This window comes from Salmo salar, chromosome ssa05 (assembly GCF_905237065.1).
Source record: "Salmo salar chromosome ssa05, Ssal_v3.1, whole genome shotgun sequence".
Classification (NCBI taxonomy): domain Eukaryota; kingdom Metazoa; phylum Chordata; class Actinopteri; order Salmoniformes; family Salmonidae; genus Salmo; species Salmo salar.
In genome coordinates this window covers 75,647,867-75,665,154 of record NC_059446.1, presented here as the reverse complement: position 1 = coordinate 75,665,154, position 17,288 = coordinate 75,647,867, and the positions used below count along the sequence as shown (strand labels likewise).

General features: G+C 43.1%; 1 pseudogene; it reads left to right on the top strand.

Annotated features, from left to right (window-relative positions):
• The first annotated feature begins 7,560 nt into the window (after positions 1-7,560).
• On the top strand, positions 7,561-15,372 carry LOC123743052 (complement C1q-like protein 2; annotated as a pseudogene).
• The last annotated feature ends 1,916 nt before the right edge of the window (positions 15,373-17,288 follow it).

The following is a 17,288-nucleotide window of genomic DNA, read 5'->3' as shown; positions in this document are numbered from 1 at the left end:
CCTTAACCCTTACCTTAACCATTCATTAATGCCTAACATTAACCCTTACCTTAGCCATTCATTAATGCCTAACCATAACCCTTACCTTAACCATTCATTAATGCCTAACCTTAACCCTTACCTTAACCATTCAGAGTTAATACCTTAACAATTAATTAATGCCTAACTTTAAGAATTTGGAGTTAATGCCTTAACTTAACCCTAACCTTAAAAACTCTGAGTTAATACTTTAACTTAACCCTAACCTTAACAACTCTGAATTAATACCTTAACTTAACCCTAACATTAAAAACTCTGAATTAATACCTTAACTTAACCCTAACCTTAAAAACTCTGAGTTAATACCTTAACATAATCCTAGCCTTAAAAACTCTGAGTTAATACCTTAACTTAACCCTAACCTTAAAAACTCTGAGTTAATACCTTAACATAATCCTAACCTTAAAAACTCTGAGTTAATACCTTAACATAATCCTAACCTTAAAAACTCTAAGTTAATACCTTAACTTAACCCTAACCTTAAACACTCTGAGTTAATGTCTAACCTTAACCTTAAACACATCGAAATTTGACTTTTGGAACAACTTCAACATTTGAGAAACATGGTTGAACAACATATTCTGACCTGGCTGCTGTAAGAGCTGACAGACACAGAGGATTTAAAGCAGTTGTTACTGCACTGGGTTAAATCAGGGTCACACAGAGTGTTTCTAGGTAGTCTTAAACACATCTACTGTGAAACTAAAATACACACCTCATACACATGGTTATGGGCTTAAAACAAAGAAGACCCCTGTACCATGTCAGGTATAGAGTTAAAATGTATTCCATTTTGAGTTTGCATCCCAATATTACACTTTATATACATCACAGAAGACTGAAATATAGCAAAACCGTTTGACATAGAAACACCAGATTTTGTTAATTAATTACGAAATGATGAAAAATATGAATAACATTCCACCCATGAGGCTACTAGGTCATTTAACTGCAGGAAAGGCTACATCTTTGTGGAGAACCAATAATGTTTTTCTAGTCAGGGCAGAGCAAGACACACACACAAACACACTCTCTGAGGAAGTGGTCCTGTCTGAACAGTGTGTGTGTGTGTGTGTGTGTGTATGTTTCAGGTTTTGTGATCTATGTTACATTTTCTATGTGTCAGATATTGTTAGGCCCATCATAAGCCCAGGATTATTATATATTTCCAGTGTTGTCTAGTGGCCGTCTTTGGTGATGAATTTGACCAGATCTGCAAACTCCATCATATCGAGCTTGTGATCTCCATTTCCGTCATAAGCCACAATGAACTCCTCCAGCAGCTGATCATTCAGCGCCTAGAGAGAGAGAGAGAGAGAGAGAGAGAGAGAGAGAGAGAGAGAGAGAGAGAGAGAGAGAGAGAGAGAGAGAGAGAGACTCAGTTTAGGATTCTGCCCTTTCAGCTCAGTACACACACAAGCACAAGCACACACACCTGGACCTGGCTGAACTCATTGGAGAGGAGGCTGCGGAGCTGCTCGGTGGTGAGGGATTCTCCATCTGAGCTGTAGCTGAGGAACAGAGCTCTAGTCATAGGCCTGCTGGAGCCCTGCGGAGTGGCTGGAGGGAGAGGGAGATAGAAGAGGGAAGGGGGTGAGACACTTATTGCTCTTAGGAATGTCCATCCTCCCATCCAGCAAAGACAAATACATGAGGAGAGAAAATTGTGTTAAATAAGGATACTATTTTGACTGCTCACTTTTCTCAGTTTGGGCCATGGAGACAAGACAAGAAAGAGCCAGCACTGCCCCCAAGTGGCGGAGAAATGTCATTGCAGTAACCTGCAGAAGACAAAAGATATTCAAAATGGGTCTGAAGTTGGGCATGGTTGTCTATGAAACTTCATTGTTAGAAATGTGTGCAAAGATGGACATGAAAGCCCAAGACAGTTGATGAAAAGATAGACTGAGATCACACCACCCAATAACACTCACTGAGACACACAGGTACCAACATACCTAAAATATTTGTAAAACCTCACATAAGATATATATAGCTCTTTGACAGAGAGAAATACTTTCGCTAGTTTCACTGTTCCTCTTTTTCCTCCTCGTCTGTTTTACAGATTAAAACCTGTTCGGTCACTTCAAAGCAAAGTGTTAGTATTCACCTGGCTGGTATTCATCTGGCTGGATTCACCTGGCTGGTATTCACCTGGCTGGTATTCATCTGGCTGGTATTCACCTGGCTGGTATTCAGCTGGCTGGTATTCACCTGGCTGGTGTTCAGCTGGCTGGTATTCACCTGGCTGGTATTCAGCTGGCTGGTGTTCACCTGGCTGGTATTCACCTGGACCTGGCTGGTGTTCACCTGGACCTGGCTGGTATTCACCTGGCTGGTGTTCACCTGGACCTGGCTGGTGTTCACCTGGACCTGGCTGGTGTTCACCTGGACCTGGCTGGTGTTCACCTGGACCTGGCTGGTGTTCACCTGGACCTGGCTGGTGTTCACCTGGACTTGGCTGGTGTTCACCTGGACCTGGCTGGTATTCACCTGGCTGGTGTTCACCTGGACCTGGCTGGTGTTCACCTGGACCTGGCTGGTGTTCACCTGGACCTGGCTGGTGTTCACCTGGACTTGGCTGGTGTTCACCTGGCTGGTGTTCAACTGACTAGTATTCACCTGGCTGATGTTCACCTGGTTGGTGTTCACCTGGCTGGTGTTCACCTGGACCTGGCTGGTGTTTACTTGGACCTGACCGGTTGTTCACCTGGCTGGTATTCACCTGGCTGATGTTCACTTGGCTGGTGTTCACCTGGCTGGTCTTCACCTGGCTGGTATTCACCTGGCTGGTGTTCAGCTGGCTGGTATTCACCTGGCTGGTGTTCACCTGGCTGGTGTTCAGCTGGCTGGTATTCACCTGGCTGGTGTTCACTTGGCTGGTGTTCACCTGGCTGGTGTTCAGCTGGCTGGTATTCACCTGGCTGGTGTTCACCTGGCTGGTGTTCAGCTGGCTGGTATTCACCTGGCTGGTATTCACTTGGCTGGTGTCCACCTGGCTGGTGTTCACCTGGCTGGTGTTCACCTGGCTGGTATTCACCTGGCTGGTATTCAGCTGGCTGGTATTCACCTGGCTGGTGTTCACCTGGCTGGTATTCACCTGGCTGATGTTCACTTGGCTGGTGTTCACCTGGCTGATGTTCACTTGGCTGGTGTTCACCTGGCTGGTATTCACCTGGCTGGTGTTCACTTGGCTGGTGTTCACCTGGCTGATGTTCACTTGGCTGGTGTTCACCTGGCTGGTGTTCACCTGGCTGGTATTCACCTGGCTGATGTTCACTTGGCTGGTGTCCACCTGGCTGATGTTCACTTGGCTGGTATTCACCTGGCTGGTATTCACCTGGCTGGTGTTCACCTGGCTGGTATTCACCTGGCTGGTGTTCACCTGGCTGGTATTCACCTGGCTGATGTTCACCTGGCTGGTATTCACCTGGCTGATGTTCACTTGGCTGGTGTTCACCTGGCTGGTATTCACCTGGCTGATGTTCACTTGGCTGGTATTCACCTGGCTGGTATTCACCTGGCTGATGTATACCTGGCTGGTGTTCACCTGGCTGGTGTTCACCTGGCTGCCGCTGTGCTGATGAATTCCTATCACAAACCACCTCTTCCTCTTCCTCCTTCTCCTCCATTTAAATTATAATTAAATTCAACTTTAATTATCATCTCAGGGGCCATCAAGGAAGGCAATTTACACTTTAACTATTCACTAATCATGCAAACTGTATGCCTAAATAAACCTTTCTCTGTGAATGAGATACTTTTTGTCATGTTTAATTTTTTTGAATAATAATCACTCTGTCTGACTGAGTGATTATTATGGTGTTACTCAGTGATTATTATGGTGTTACTCAGTGATTATTATGGTGTTACTCAGTGATTATTATGGTGTTACTCAGTGATTATTATGGTGTTACTCAGTGATTATTATGGTGTTACTCAGTGATTATTATGGTGTTACTCAGTGATTATTATGGTGTTACTCAGTGATTATTATGGTGTTACTCAGTGATTATTATGGTGTTACTCAGTGATTATTATGATGTTACTCAGTGATTATTATGATGTTACTCAGTGATTATTATGGTGTTACTCAGTGATTATTATGATGTTACTCAATGATTACTATGGTGTTACTCAGTGATTATTATGGTGTTACTCAGTGATTATTATGGTGTTACTCAGTGATTATTATGGTGTTACTCAGTGATTATTATAGTGTTATTATGGTGTTATTATGGTGTTACTCAGTGATTATTATGATGTTACTCAGTGATTATTATGGTGTTACTCAGTGATTATTATGATGTTACTCAATGATTACTATGGTGTTACTCAGTGATTATTATGGTGTTACTCAGTGATTATTATGATGATACTCAGTGATTATTATGGTGTTACTCAGTGATTATTATGATGTTACTCAGTGACACCATTATATTGTTACATGCAACAGTCAGGTGTGTCTTGAGCTATTCTGGTGGCTCGTTATGAGACTGTGGAACAATGATTGTCAGAACAATGGCTGCCTGGGCGGATACACTGCCAATCCAGTTCTGGCAGTTTGGCGCCTGGCAGCATATACACACATGCGCAGATAATACCACTCCTGTTTACCTGGCATTTAAACTGGGCAAAGCCAATTGCTGAGAGCCATTCCCCACATATATTGTCCCATTAGTCAATCAAAACATGACAACTTTGTAATATAGCCCATGCCAGGGGCCCATCTGGAACATTCTTATATGACAGACATACTATTGGCATTGTTTGGTCACAGGGAGAGAACACATGAAAACAGAGAGAGATGTGTGAGAAAGAGAGGAGAGGGAAAGAGAGAACACATGAGAACAGAGACAGATGTGTGAGATAGAGAGGACAGGGAAAGAGAGAACACATGAGAACAGAGACAGATGTGTGAGATAGAGAGGACAGGGAAAGAGAGAACACATGAGAACAGAGACAGATGTGTGAGAAAGAGAGGACAGGGAAAGAGAGAACACATGAAAACAGAGACAGATGTGTGAGATAGAGAGGACAGGGAAAGAGAGAACACATGAGAACAGAGACAGATGTGTGAGATAGAGAGGACAGGGAAAGAGAGAACACATGAGAACAGAGACAGATGTGTGAGATAGAGAGGACAGGGAAAGAGAGAACACACATACCCAGGTTCATGTATTTTCTCAGAGAAGGAGGAGATCAGGTGTAGCTAGCAGCAGGTGTCTCTTACCTGTATGAGGCTGGTCAGGTGGTGGAGTGGCTGTTCAGGGTGTGAGGACCGGAGGTTACCAGAGGGAGTGTGTGTGTTCTATTTAACTACCTGGATACTTCCTGCTCCTTCTCTGTTGCTTTGACAACAGCCACAGAGGCAGGGCTTTGTTTTAAACCCTCACTCCCTTCTCCCTCCCCTTCAAGTTAACTCCACCTTGTGGATCTAGGTGAACAGACTATGGTGATGACTGTACCTAGACCTCCAATAGGCTTAGTGGAGCTTCAATAATAATAACAGCTTCAGCAGCTAGCCCTTCAGTAACTATGGTGATGACTGTACCTAGACCTCCAATAGGCTTAGTGGAGCTTCAATAATAATAACAGCTTCAGCAGCTAGCCCTTCAGTAACTATGGTGATGACTGTACCTAGACCTCCAATAGGCTTAGTGGAGCTTAAATAATAATAACAGCTTCAGCAGCTAGCCCTTCAGTAACTATGGTGATGACTGTACCTAGACCTCCAATAGGCTTAGTGGAGCTTCAATAATAATAACAGCTTCAGCAGCTAGTCCTTCAGTAACTATGGTGATGACTGTACCTAGACCTCCAATAGGCTTAGTGGAGCTTCAATAATAATAACAGCTTCAGCAGCTAGTCCTTCAGTAACTATGGTGATGACTGTACCTAGACCTCCAATAGGCTTAGTGGAGCTTTAATAATAATAACAGCTTCAGCAGCTAGTCCTTCAGTAACTATGGTGATATTTCTGAAACCTTGCTGCTTTATATTTACTTACCTTTGAGTAATTTAGCAGACGCTCTTATCCAGAGTGACTTACATGAGCAATTAGGGTTAAGTGCCTTGCTCAAGGGCAATCTATAGATTTTTCACCTAATTGGCTCGGGGATTCAAACCAGAAAGTAGAGGGGTTAGAGAGAATGACATCACTCTACAGGGTCACAGCGAAGGAGGAGAGAGCAGGGAGAGTGATGCTGAATCGTTGACCACCCAGCCTGACATCTGGACTGAACTGAAGGAGCTGAGAGACATGGTGGTGGAACAGAGAGTGGAGCTGAGGAACATGGTGGTGGAACAGAGAGTGGAGCTGAGGAACATGGTGGTGGAACAGGGAGTGGAGCTGAGAGACATGGTGGTGGAACAGAGAGTGGAGCTGAGGAACATGGTGGTGGAACAGAGAGTGGGGCTGAGGAACATGGTGGTGGAACAGAGAGTGGAGCTGAGGAACATGGTGGTGGAACAGAGAGTGGAGCTGAGGAACATGGTGGTGCAACAGAGAGTGGAGCTGAGGAACATGGTGGTGGAACAGAGAGTGGAGCTGAGGAACATGGTGGTGGAACAGAGAGTGGAGCTGAGGAACATGGTGGTGGAAGAGAGAGTGGAGCTGAGGAACATGGTGGTGGAACAGGGAGTGGAGCTGAGGAACATGGGGGCCAGAGTGACAGCCAGTGAGGGTCAGGCGGTGGAACTGAAGAGAGAGAACTCAGGTAAAGAAGGGTGTTTATGTATAATAATAGCAAATTCAGGATGTAGTGCAATTGGGACTCCAACCCGAGTCCCTGCAAGTGTCAGTCCAACGTCTTAGCCATTACACCAAGAGATCCAAACGTTTGTATTACGGGCACTACACTATGTTTATTGCATGTGGGTTAGCTCCTTTTTCATTCAGCAGAGATTAAAAAGCCTAATGTTATTGTAGTTTGAGACCAGACTGAGCCAGGTGGAGAGCCAGGTGGAGGAGCTGAAAGGAGAGGTGGAGGAGCTGAAAGGAGAGGTGGAGGAGCTGAAAGGAGAGGTGGTGGAGCTGCAGAAGGAGAGATGGAGGAGCTGAAAGGACAGATGGAGGAGGTGAAAGGAGAGATGGAGGAGCTGAAAGGAGAGATGGAGGAGCTGAAAGGAGAGGTGGTGGAGCTGAAAGGAGAGATGGAGGAGCTGAAAGGAGAGATTGAGGAGCTGAAAGGAGAGGTGGAGGAGCTGCAGAAGGAGAGATGGAGGAGCTGAAAGGAGAGGCGGAGGAGCTGAAAGGAGAGATGGAGGAGCTGAAAGGAGAGGTGGAGGAGCTGAAAGGAGAGGTGGAGGAGCTGCAGAAGGAGAGGTGGAGGAGCTGAAAGGAGAGGTGGAGGAGTTGAAAGGAGAGGTGGAGGAGCTGCAGAAGGAGAGATGGAGGAGATGAAAGGAGAGATGGAGGAGCTGAAAGGAGAGATGGAGGAGCTGAAAGGAGAGGTGGAGGAGCTGAAAGGAGAGATGGAAGAGCTGAAAGGAGAGGTGGAGGAGCTGAAAGGAGAGGTGGAGGAGCTGCAGAAGGAGAGATGGAGGAGCTGAAAGGAGAGGTGGAGGAGCTGCAGAAGGAGAGGTGGAGGAGCTGAAAGGAGAGGTGGACGAGCTGCAGAAGGAGAGGTGGAGGAGCTGAAAGGAGAGGTGGAGGAGCTGCAGAAGGAGAGGTGGAGGAGCTGCAGAAGGAGAGGTGGAGGAGCTGAAAGGAGAGGTGGAGGAGCTGCAGAAGGAGAGGTGGAGGAGCTGCAGAAGGAGAGGTGGAGGAGCTGAAAGGAGAGGTGGAGGAGCTGCAGAAGGAGAGGTGGAGGAGCTGAAAGGAGAGATGGAGGAGCTGAAAGGAGAGGTGGAGGAGCTGCAGAAGGAGAGATGGAGGAGCTGAAAGGAGAGGTGGAGGAGCTGAAAGGAGAGGTGGAGGAGCTGCAGAAGGAGAGGTGGAGGAGCTGCAGAAGGAGAGGTGGAGGAGCTGAAAGGAGAGGTGGAGGAGCTGCAGAAGGAGATGGTGAACCAAAGAGCGAAGTGTCACTGTGACTGAACAGCAGTTCCACAAGAACAAGGTGGAGGAACTGGAGAGGGAGAGAATGCAGCGAACATGAGGCAGCTTCCTTTCATTTGACTATTGTAGTCATCAGTTTATTTGACTATTGTAGTCAGGAAGAGTGTGTTGAATTCATCATCAGTTTATTTCAGCTCTAGACATCAGATCAAGAGCTCTAGATATTATTCCCATAATTCTAGCCCAAGCAGCTGAACTGTCAGCCATGGGGACCAGAGTGACAGCCAGCGAGAGAGAGGTGGAGGAACTGAAAGGAGAAGTGGAGGGGCTGAAGAGAGAGAACACAGGTAAGACAAACACAGACTTTCAGAAACTCATTGTATCTAATGTGTTGTGGGAATATGTTCATTTTATGAATTTATCTTACTCAACATACAGAAACTTATAGAACAATTTTGTGCTCAGAGACAGACCCAAGCTGGCCTTCTCTGCTGGTGTGACTAACTCAGGAAAGTAGGACCTTTCAATACTGAGACCCAAATGATCTACACCAACGTCTTCACCAACATCGGCAACACCTACAACCCACATACAGGTACTGCTGCTACGTATATGACATTAGTTACAGACACCTACAACCCACATACAGGTACTGCTGCTACGTATATGACATTAGTTACAGACACCTACAGCCATCATACAGGTACTGCTGCTACGTATATGACATTAGTTACAGACACCTACAACCATCATACAGGTACTGCTGCTACGTATATGACATTAGTTACAGACACCTACAACCATCATACAGGTACTGCTGCTACGTATATGACATTAGTTACAGACACCTACAACCATCATACAGGTACTGCTGCTACGTATATGACATTAGTTACAGACACCTACAACCATCATACAGGTACTGCTGCTACGTATATGACATTAGTTACAGACACCTACAACCATCATACAGGTACTGCTGCTACGTATATGACATTAGTTACAGACACCTACAACCATCATACAGGTACTGCTGCTACGTATATGACATTAGTTACAGACACCTACAACCATCATACAGGTACTGCTGCTACGTATATGACATTAGTTACAGACACCTACAACCATCATACAGGTAGGTACTGCTGCTACGTATATGACATTAGTTACAGACACCTACAACCATCATACAGGTAGGTACTGCTGCTACGTATATGACATCAGTTACAGACACCTACAACCATCATACAGGTACTGCTGCTACGTATATGACATTAGTTACAGACACCTACAACCATCATACAGGTAGGTACTGCTGCTACGTATATGACATTAGTTACAGACAACTACAACCATCATACAGGTACTGCTGCTACGTATATGACATTAGTTACAGACATCTACAACCCACATACAGGTACTGATGCTACGTATATGACATTAGTTACAGACACCTACAACCATCATACAGGTAGGTACTGCTGCTACGTATATGACATTAGTTACAGACACCTACAACCATCATACAGGTACTGCTGCTACGTATATGACATTAGTTACAGACACCTACAACCATCATACAGGTAGGTACTGCTGCTACGTATATGACATTAGTTACAGACACCTACAACCATCATACAGGTACTGCTGCTACGTATATGACATTAGTTACTGACACCTACAACCATCATACAGGTAGGTACTGCTGCTACGTATATGACATTAGTTACAGACAACTACAACCATCATACAGGTACTGCTGCTACGTATATGACATTAGTTACAGACACCTACAACCATCATACAGGTAGGTACTGCTGCTACGTATATGACATTAGTTACAGACACCTACAACCATCATACAGAGGTACTGCTGCTACGTATATGACATTAGTTACAGACACCTACAACCATCATACAGGTACTGCTGCTACGTATATGACATTAGTTACAGACACCTACAACCATCATACAGGTACTGCTGCTACGTATATGACATTAGTTACAGACACCTACAACCATCATACAGGTAGGTACTGCTGCTACGTATATGACATTAGTTACAGACACCTACAACCATCATACAGGTACTGCTGCTACGTATATGACATTAGTTACAGACACCTACAACCATCATACAGGTACTGCTGCTACGTATATGACATTAGTTACAGACACCTACAACCATCATACAGGTAGGTACTGCTGCTACGTATATGACATTAGTTACAGACAACTACAACCATCATACAGGTACTGCTGCTACGTATATGACATTAGTTACAGACACCTACAACCATCATACAGGTAGGTACTGCTGCTACGTATATGACATTAGTTACAGACAACTACAACCATCATACAGGTAGGTACTGCTGCTACGTATATGACGTTAGTTACAGACAACTACAACCATCATACAGGTAGGTACTGCTGCTACGTATATGACATTAGTTACAGACACCTACAACCATCATACAGGTACTGCTGCTACGTATATGACATTAGTTAGACAACTACAACCATCATACAGGTACTGCTGCTACGTATATGACATTAGTTACAGACACCTACAACCATCATACAGGTAGGTACTGCTGCTACGTATATGACATTAGTTACAGACACCTACAACCATCATACAGGTACTGCTGCTACGTATATGACATTAGTTACAGACACCTACAACCATCATACAGGTACTGCTGCTACGTATATGACATTAGTTACAGACACCTACAACCATCATACAGGTAGGTACTGCTGCTACGTATATGACATTAGTTACAGACACCTACAACCATCATACAGGTACTGCTGCTACGTATATGACATTAGTTACAGACACCTACAACCATCATACAGGTACTGCTGCTACGTATATGACATTAGTTACAGACAACTACAACCATCATACAGGTACTGCTGCTACGTATATGACATTAGTTACAGACATCTACAACCATCATACAGGTACTGCTGCTACGTATATGACATTAGTTACAGACACCTACAACCATCATACAGGTAGGTACTGCTGCTACGTATATGACATTAGTTACAGACACCTACAACCATCATACAGGTACTGCTGCTATGTATATGACATTAGTTACAGACACCTACAACCATCATACAGGTACTGCTGCTACGTATATGACATTAGTTACAGACACCTACAACCATCATACAGGTACTGCTGCTACGTATATGACATTAGTTACAGACAACTACAACCATCATACAGGTACTGCTGCTACGTATATGACATTAGTTACAGACACCTACAACCATCATACAGGTACTGCTGCTACGTATATGACATTAGTTACAGACACCTACAACCATCATACAGGTAGGTACTGCTGCTACGTATATGACATTAGTTACAGACACCTACAACCATCATACAGGTAGGTACTGCTGCTACGTATATGACATTAGTTACAGACACCTACAACCATCATACAGGTACTGCTGCTACGTATATGACATTAGTTACAGACACCTACAACCATCATACAGGTACTGCTGCTACGTATATGACATTAGTTACAGACACCTACAACCATCATACAGGTAGGTACTGCTGCTACGTATATGACGTTAGTTACAGACAACTACAACCATCATACAGGTAGGTACTGCTGCTACGTATATGACATTAGTTACAGACACCTACAACCATCATACAGGTACTGCTGCTACGTATATGACATTAGTTACAGACAACTACAACCATCATACAGGTACTGCTGCTACGTATATGACATTAGTTACAGACACCTACAACCATCATACAGGTACTGCTGCTACGTATATGACATTAGTTACAGACACCTACAACCATCATACAGGTACTGCTGCTACGTATAAGACATTAGTTACAGACACCTACAACCATCATACGTAGGTACTGCTGCTACGTATATGACATTAGTTACAGACAACTACAACCATCATACAGGTACTGCTGCTACGTATATGACATTAGTTACAGACACCTACAACCATCATACAGGTACTGCTGCTACGTATATGACATTAGTTACAGACACCTACAACCATCATACAGGTAGGTACTGCTGCTACGTATATGACATTAGTTACAGACACCTACAACCATCATACAGGTACTGCTGCTACGTATATGACATTAGTTACAGACACCTACAACCATCATACAGGTACTGCTGCTACGTATATGACATTAGTTACAGACACCTACAACCATCATACAGGTACTGCTGCTACGTATATGACATTAGTTACAGACAACTACAACCATCATACAGGTACTGCTGCTACGTATATGACATTAGTTACAGACACCTACAACCATCATACAGGTACTGCTGCTACGTATATGACATTAGTTACAGACACCTACAACCATCATACAGGTAGGTACTGCTGCTACGTATATGACATTAGTTACAGACACCTACAACCATCATACTAGGTACTGCTGCTACGTATATGACATTAGTTACAGACACCTACAACCATCATACAGGTACTGCTGCTACGTATATGACATTAGTTACAGACACCTACAACCATCATACAGGTACTGCTGCTACGTATATGACATTAGTTACAGACAACTACAACCATCATACAGGTACTGCTGCTACGTATATGACATTAGTTACAGACACCTACAACCATCATACAGGTACTGCTGCTACGTATATGACATTAGTTACAGACACCTACAACCATCATACAGGTAGGTACTGCTGCTACGTATATGACATTAGTTACAGACACCTACAACCATCATACAGGTAGGTACTGCTGCTACGTATATGACATTAGTTACAGACACCTACAACCATCATACAGGTACTGCTGCTACGTATATGACATTAGTTACAGATACCTACAACCATCATACAGGTAGGTACTGCTGCTACGTATATGACATTAGTTACAGACACCTACAACCATCATACAGGTACTGCTGCTACGTATATGACATTAGTTACAGACACCTACAACCATCATACAGGTACTGCTGCTACGTATATGACATTAGTTACAGACACCTACAACCATCATACAGGTACTGCTGCTACGTATATGACATTAGTTACAGACACCTACAACCATCATACAGGTAGGTACTGCTGCTACGTATATGACATTAGTTACAGACACCTACAACCATCATACAGGTACTGCTGCTACGTATATGACATTAGTTACAGACACCTACAACCATCATACTAGGTACTGCTGCTACGTATATGACATTAGTTACAGACACCTACAACCATCATACAGGTACTGCTGCTACGTATATGACATTAGTTACAGACACCTACAACCATCATACAGGTACTGCTGCTACATATATGACATTAGTTACAGACAACTACAACCATCATACAGTAGGTACTGCTGCTACGTATATGACATTAGTTACAGACACCTACAACCATCATACTAGGTACTGCTGCTACGTATATGACATTAGTTACAGACATCTACAACCATCATACAGGTACTGCTGCTACGTATATGACATTAGTTACAGACACCTACAACCATCATACAGGTAGGTACTGCTGCTACGTATATGACATTAGTTACAGACACCTACAACCATCATACAGGTAGGTACTGCTGCTACGTATATGACATTAGTTACAGACACCTACAACCATCATACAGGTACTGCTGCTACGTATAAGACATTAGTTACAGACACCTACAACCATCATACAGGTACTGCTGCTACGTATATGACATTAGTTACAGACAACTACAACCATCATACAGGTACTGCTGCTACGTATATGACATTAGTTACAGACATCTACAACCATCATACAGGTACTGCTGCTACGTATATGACATTAGTTACAGACACCTACAACCATCATACAGGTAGGTACTGCTGCTACGTATATGACATTAGTTACAGACACCTACAACCATCATACAGGTAGGTACTGCTGCTACGTATATGACATTAGTTACAGACACCTACAACCATCATACAGGTACTGCTGCTACGTATATGACATTAGTTACAGATACCTACAACCATCATACAGGTAGGTACTGCTGCTACGTATATGACATTAGTTACAGACACCTACAACCATCATACAGGTACTGCTGCTACGTATATGACATTAGTTACAGACACCTACAACCATCATACAGGTACTGCTGCTACGTATATGACATTAGTTACAGACACCTACAACCATCATACAGGTACTGCTGCTACGTATATGACATTAGTTACAGACACCTACAACCATCATACAGGTAGGTACTGCTGCTACGTATATGACATTAGTTACAGACACCTACAACCATCATACAGGTACTGCTGCTACGTATATGACATTAGTTACAGACACCTACAACCATCATACGGAGGTACTGCTGCTACGTATATGACATTAGTTACAGACACCTACAACCATCATACAGGTACTGCTGCTACGTATATGACATTAGTTACAGACACCTACAACCATCATACAGGTACTGCTGCTACGTATATGACATTAGTTACAGACACCTACAACCATCATACAGGAGGTACTGCTGCTACGTATATGACATTAGTTACAGACACCTACAACCATCATACGAGGTACTGCTGCTACGTATATGACATTAGTTACAGACACCTACAACCATCATACAGGTACTGCTGCTACGTATATGACATTAGTTACAGACACCTACAACCATCATACAGGTAGGTACTGCTGCTACGTATATGACATTAGTTACAGACACCTACAACCATCATACAGGTACTGCTGCTACGTATAAGACATTAGTTACAGACACCTACAACCATCATACAGGTACTGCTGCTACGTATATGACATTAGTTACAGACACCTACAACCATCATACAGGTAGGTACTGCTGCTACGTATATGACATTAGTTACAGACACCTACAACCATCATACAGGTACTGCTGCTACGTATATGACATTAGTTACAGACACCTACAACCATCATACAGGTACTGCTGCTACATATATGACATTAGTTACAGACACCTACATCACTAACAGGCTGCTCCAGTGTTTATGAGATACAGACAGTGTTGATCTCTCCCTCCTTTCCTCTGATGCAGATGTCTTCACAGTCCCATTGAGAGGAGTCTACTACTTCAGATTCTCTGGCATGGACGCCCGCACATCGGCATATATGGGTGTATCCTTATTTAAGAATAATCAGCATGAAATATTGTCAAATCAGTACAATAGCCAGGAAGGGCATCAGTATGTATCTAATGCAGTGAGTCTGGAGCAGGGGGACTTAATCTACATGTACCTTCCCTCAGGCTAAATGTTGCCCCTTCAGTGTCTTCCTGCTCTCCTCTATGTGAGGGCAGAGAGAACCAAAACAAAAGCTGTGATGAAATCAGAGCCATGAGTTTTCTCATAACAACCCGTCCATTCAACGTGATGTAATAACTAATGACCAGTGTCTTCTGTTCTATGTTCTAAATTTGACCTCATTTTCTAGATGACGACAAAAGTATGCAGGGTTGTTGAACGGCCCAGTGATTCCTCTCCCTGTCTGGTCCTCATTACTGATATGTTCCTGAAACAGAACATCATTCACATATCACCTCAATGTAACTGTTGAATTGTTTATTCCTTTTTCTCATGACGTTTTACAAACATTCTGCCAGCATGGCAAAGTCTAAATGAGGGAGATGCTACAGTCTAAAGTCATTCAAGTGCTGTAAGGTAAAAGACAACTGTATTTTACAACCAGATCATTCAGGACAGACAGAACAGAAAGCATGGTTGTTACAGCGAGACCTCCGAGCAACAGATTGGATTGGACCGGACTCTCTCTATATATATACCAGTGGAGGCTGCTGAGGGGAGGACGGCTCATAATAATGACTGGAATGGAGTGGTATCAAACACATGAAAACCGTGTTCTTGATACCATTCCATTCACTCCATTCCAGCCATTATTATTAGCCGTTCTCCCCTCAGCAGGCTCTACTGATATATACAGTACCAGTCAAGTCTGGACACACAAACTCATTCAAGGGTTTTTCTTTATTTTTACTATTTTCTACATTGTAGAATAATAGTGAATACATCAAAACTATGAAATAACTCATATGGAATCATGTAGTTATCAAAAAAGTGTTAAACAAATCAAAATATATTTAATATTTTAGATTCTTCAAAGTAGCCACCCTTTGCCTTGATGGCAGCTTTGCACACTCTTGGCATTCTCTCAACCAGCATCATGAGGTAGTCACCTGGAATGCATTTCAATTAACAGTTGTGTCTTGTTAAAAATTAATTTGTTGAATTTATTTCCTTCTTAATGCGTTTGAGCCAATCAGTTGTGTTCAGAGGAGACTGCGTGAATCAGGCCTACATGGTCGAAATGCTGCAAAGAAACCATTACTAAAGGAAACCAATAAGAAGAAGGGACTTGATTGGGCCAAGAAACATGAGCAATGGACATTAGACTGGTGGAAATCTGTCCATTGGTCTGATGAGTCAAAATTAGAAATTTTTGGTTCCAACTGCAGTGTCTTTGTGAGACACAGTGTAGGTGAACGGATGATCTCTGCATGTGTTGGTCCCACTGTGAAGCATGGAAGAGGAGATGTGATGGTGTGGGGTGCTTTGCTGGTGACATTGTCTATGATTTATTTAGAATTCAAGGCACACTTAACCAGCATGGCTACTACAGCATTCTGCAGCGATACACCATCCCATCTGGTTTGGGCTTAGTGGGACTATCATTTGTTTTTCAACAGGACAATGACTCAACACACCTCCAGGCTGTGAAAGGGCTATTTGATCAAGAATGATGGACTGCTGCATCAGATAACCTGGCCTCCACAAATATATTTGTTTAACACTTTTTTGGTTTCTACATGATTCCAAATGTGTTATTTCATAGTTTTGATGTCTTCACTATTATTCTACAATGTAGAAAATAAGAAAAAATACACTTTTGACAAGTACTGTATATATCTCCCTCTCTCTCTGTCTCTCGCTCTCTCTCTCTCACACACATGCACACATGCATTCAAGTAAATATACACACTCTCACATACACACACACACATTCAATATACTGTATGAATACTGACAGTCTGAGCCTCGACCCTGTAAGATCTATCTTTTTAGTAATAATCTGTTGAGTAAAAATGTATTATTGCCAGTCATAATAATCATAAAAGCTATGAATAAAAAGCTATAAAACAGTATAAATATTCA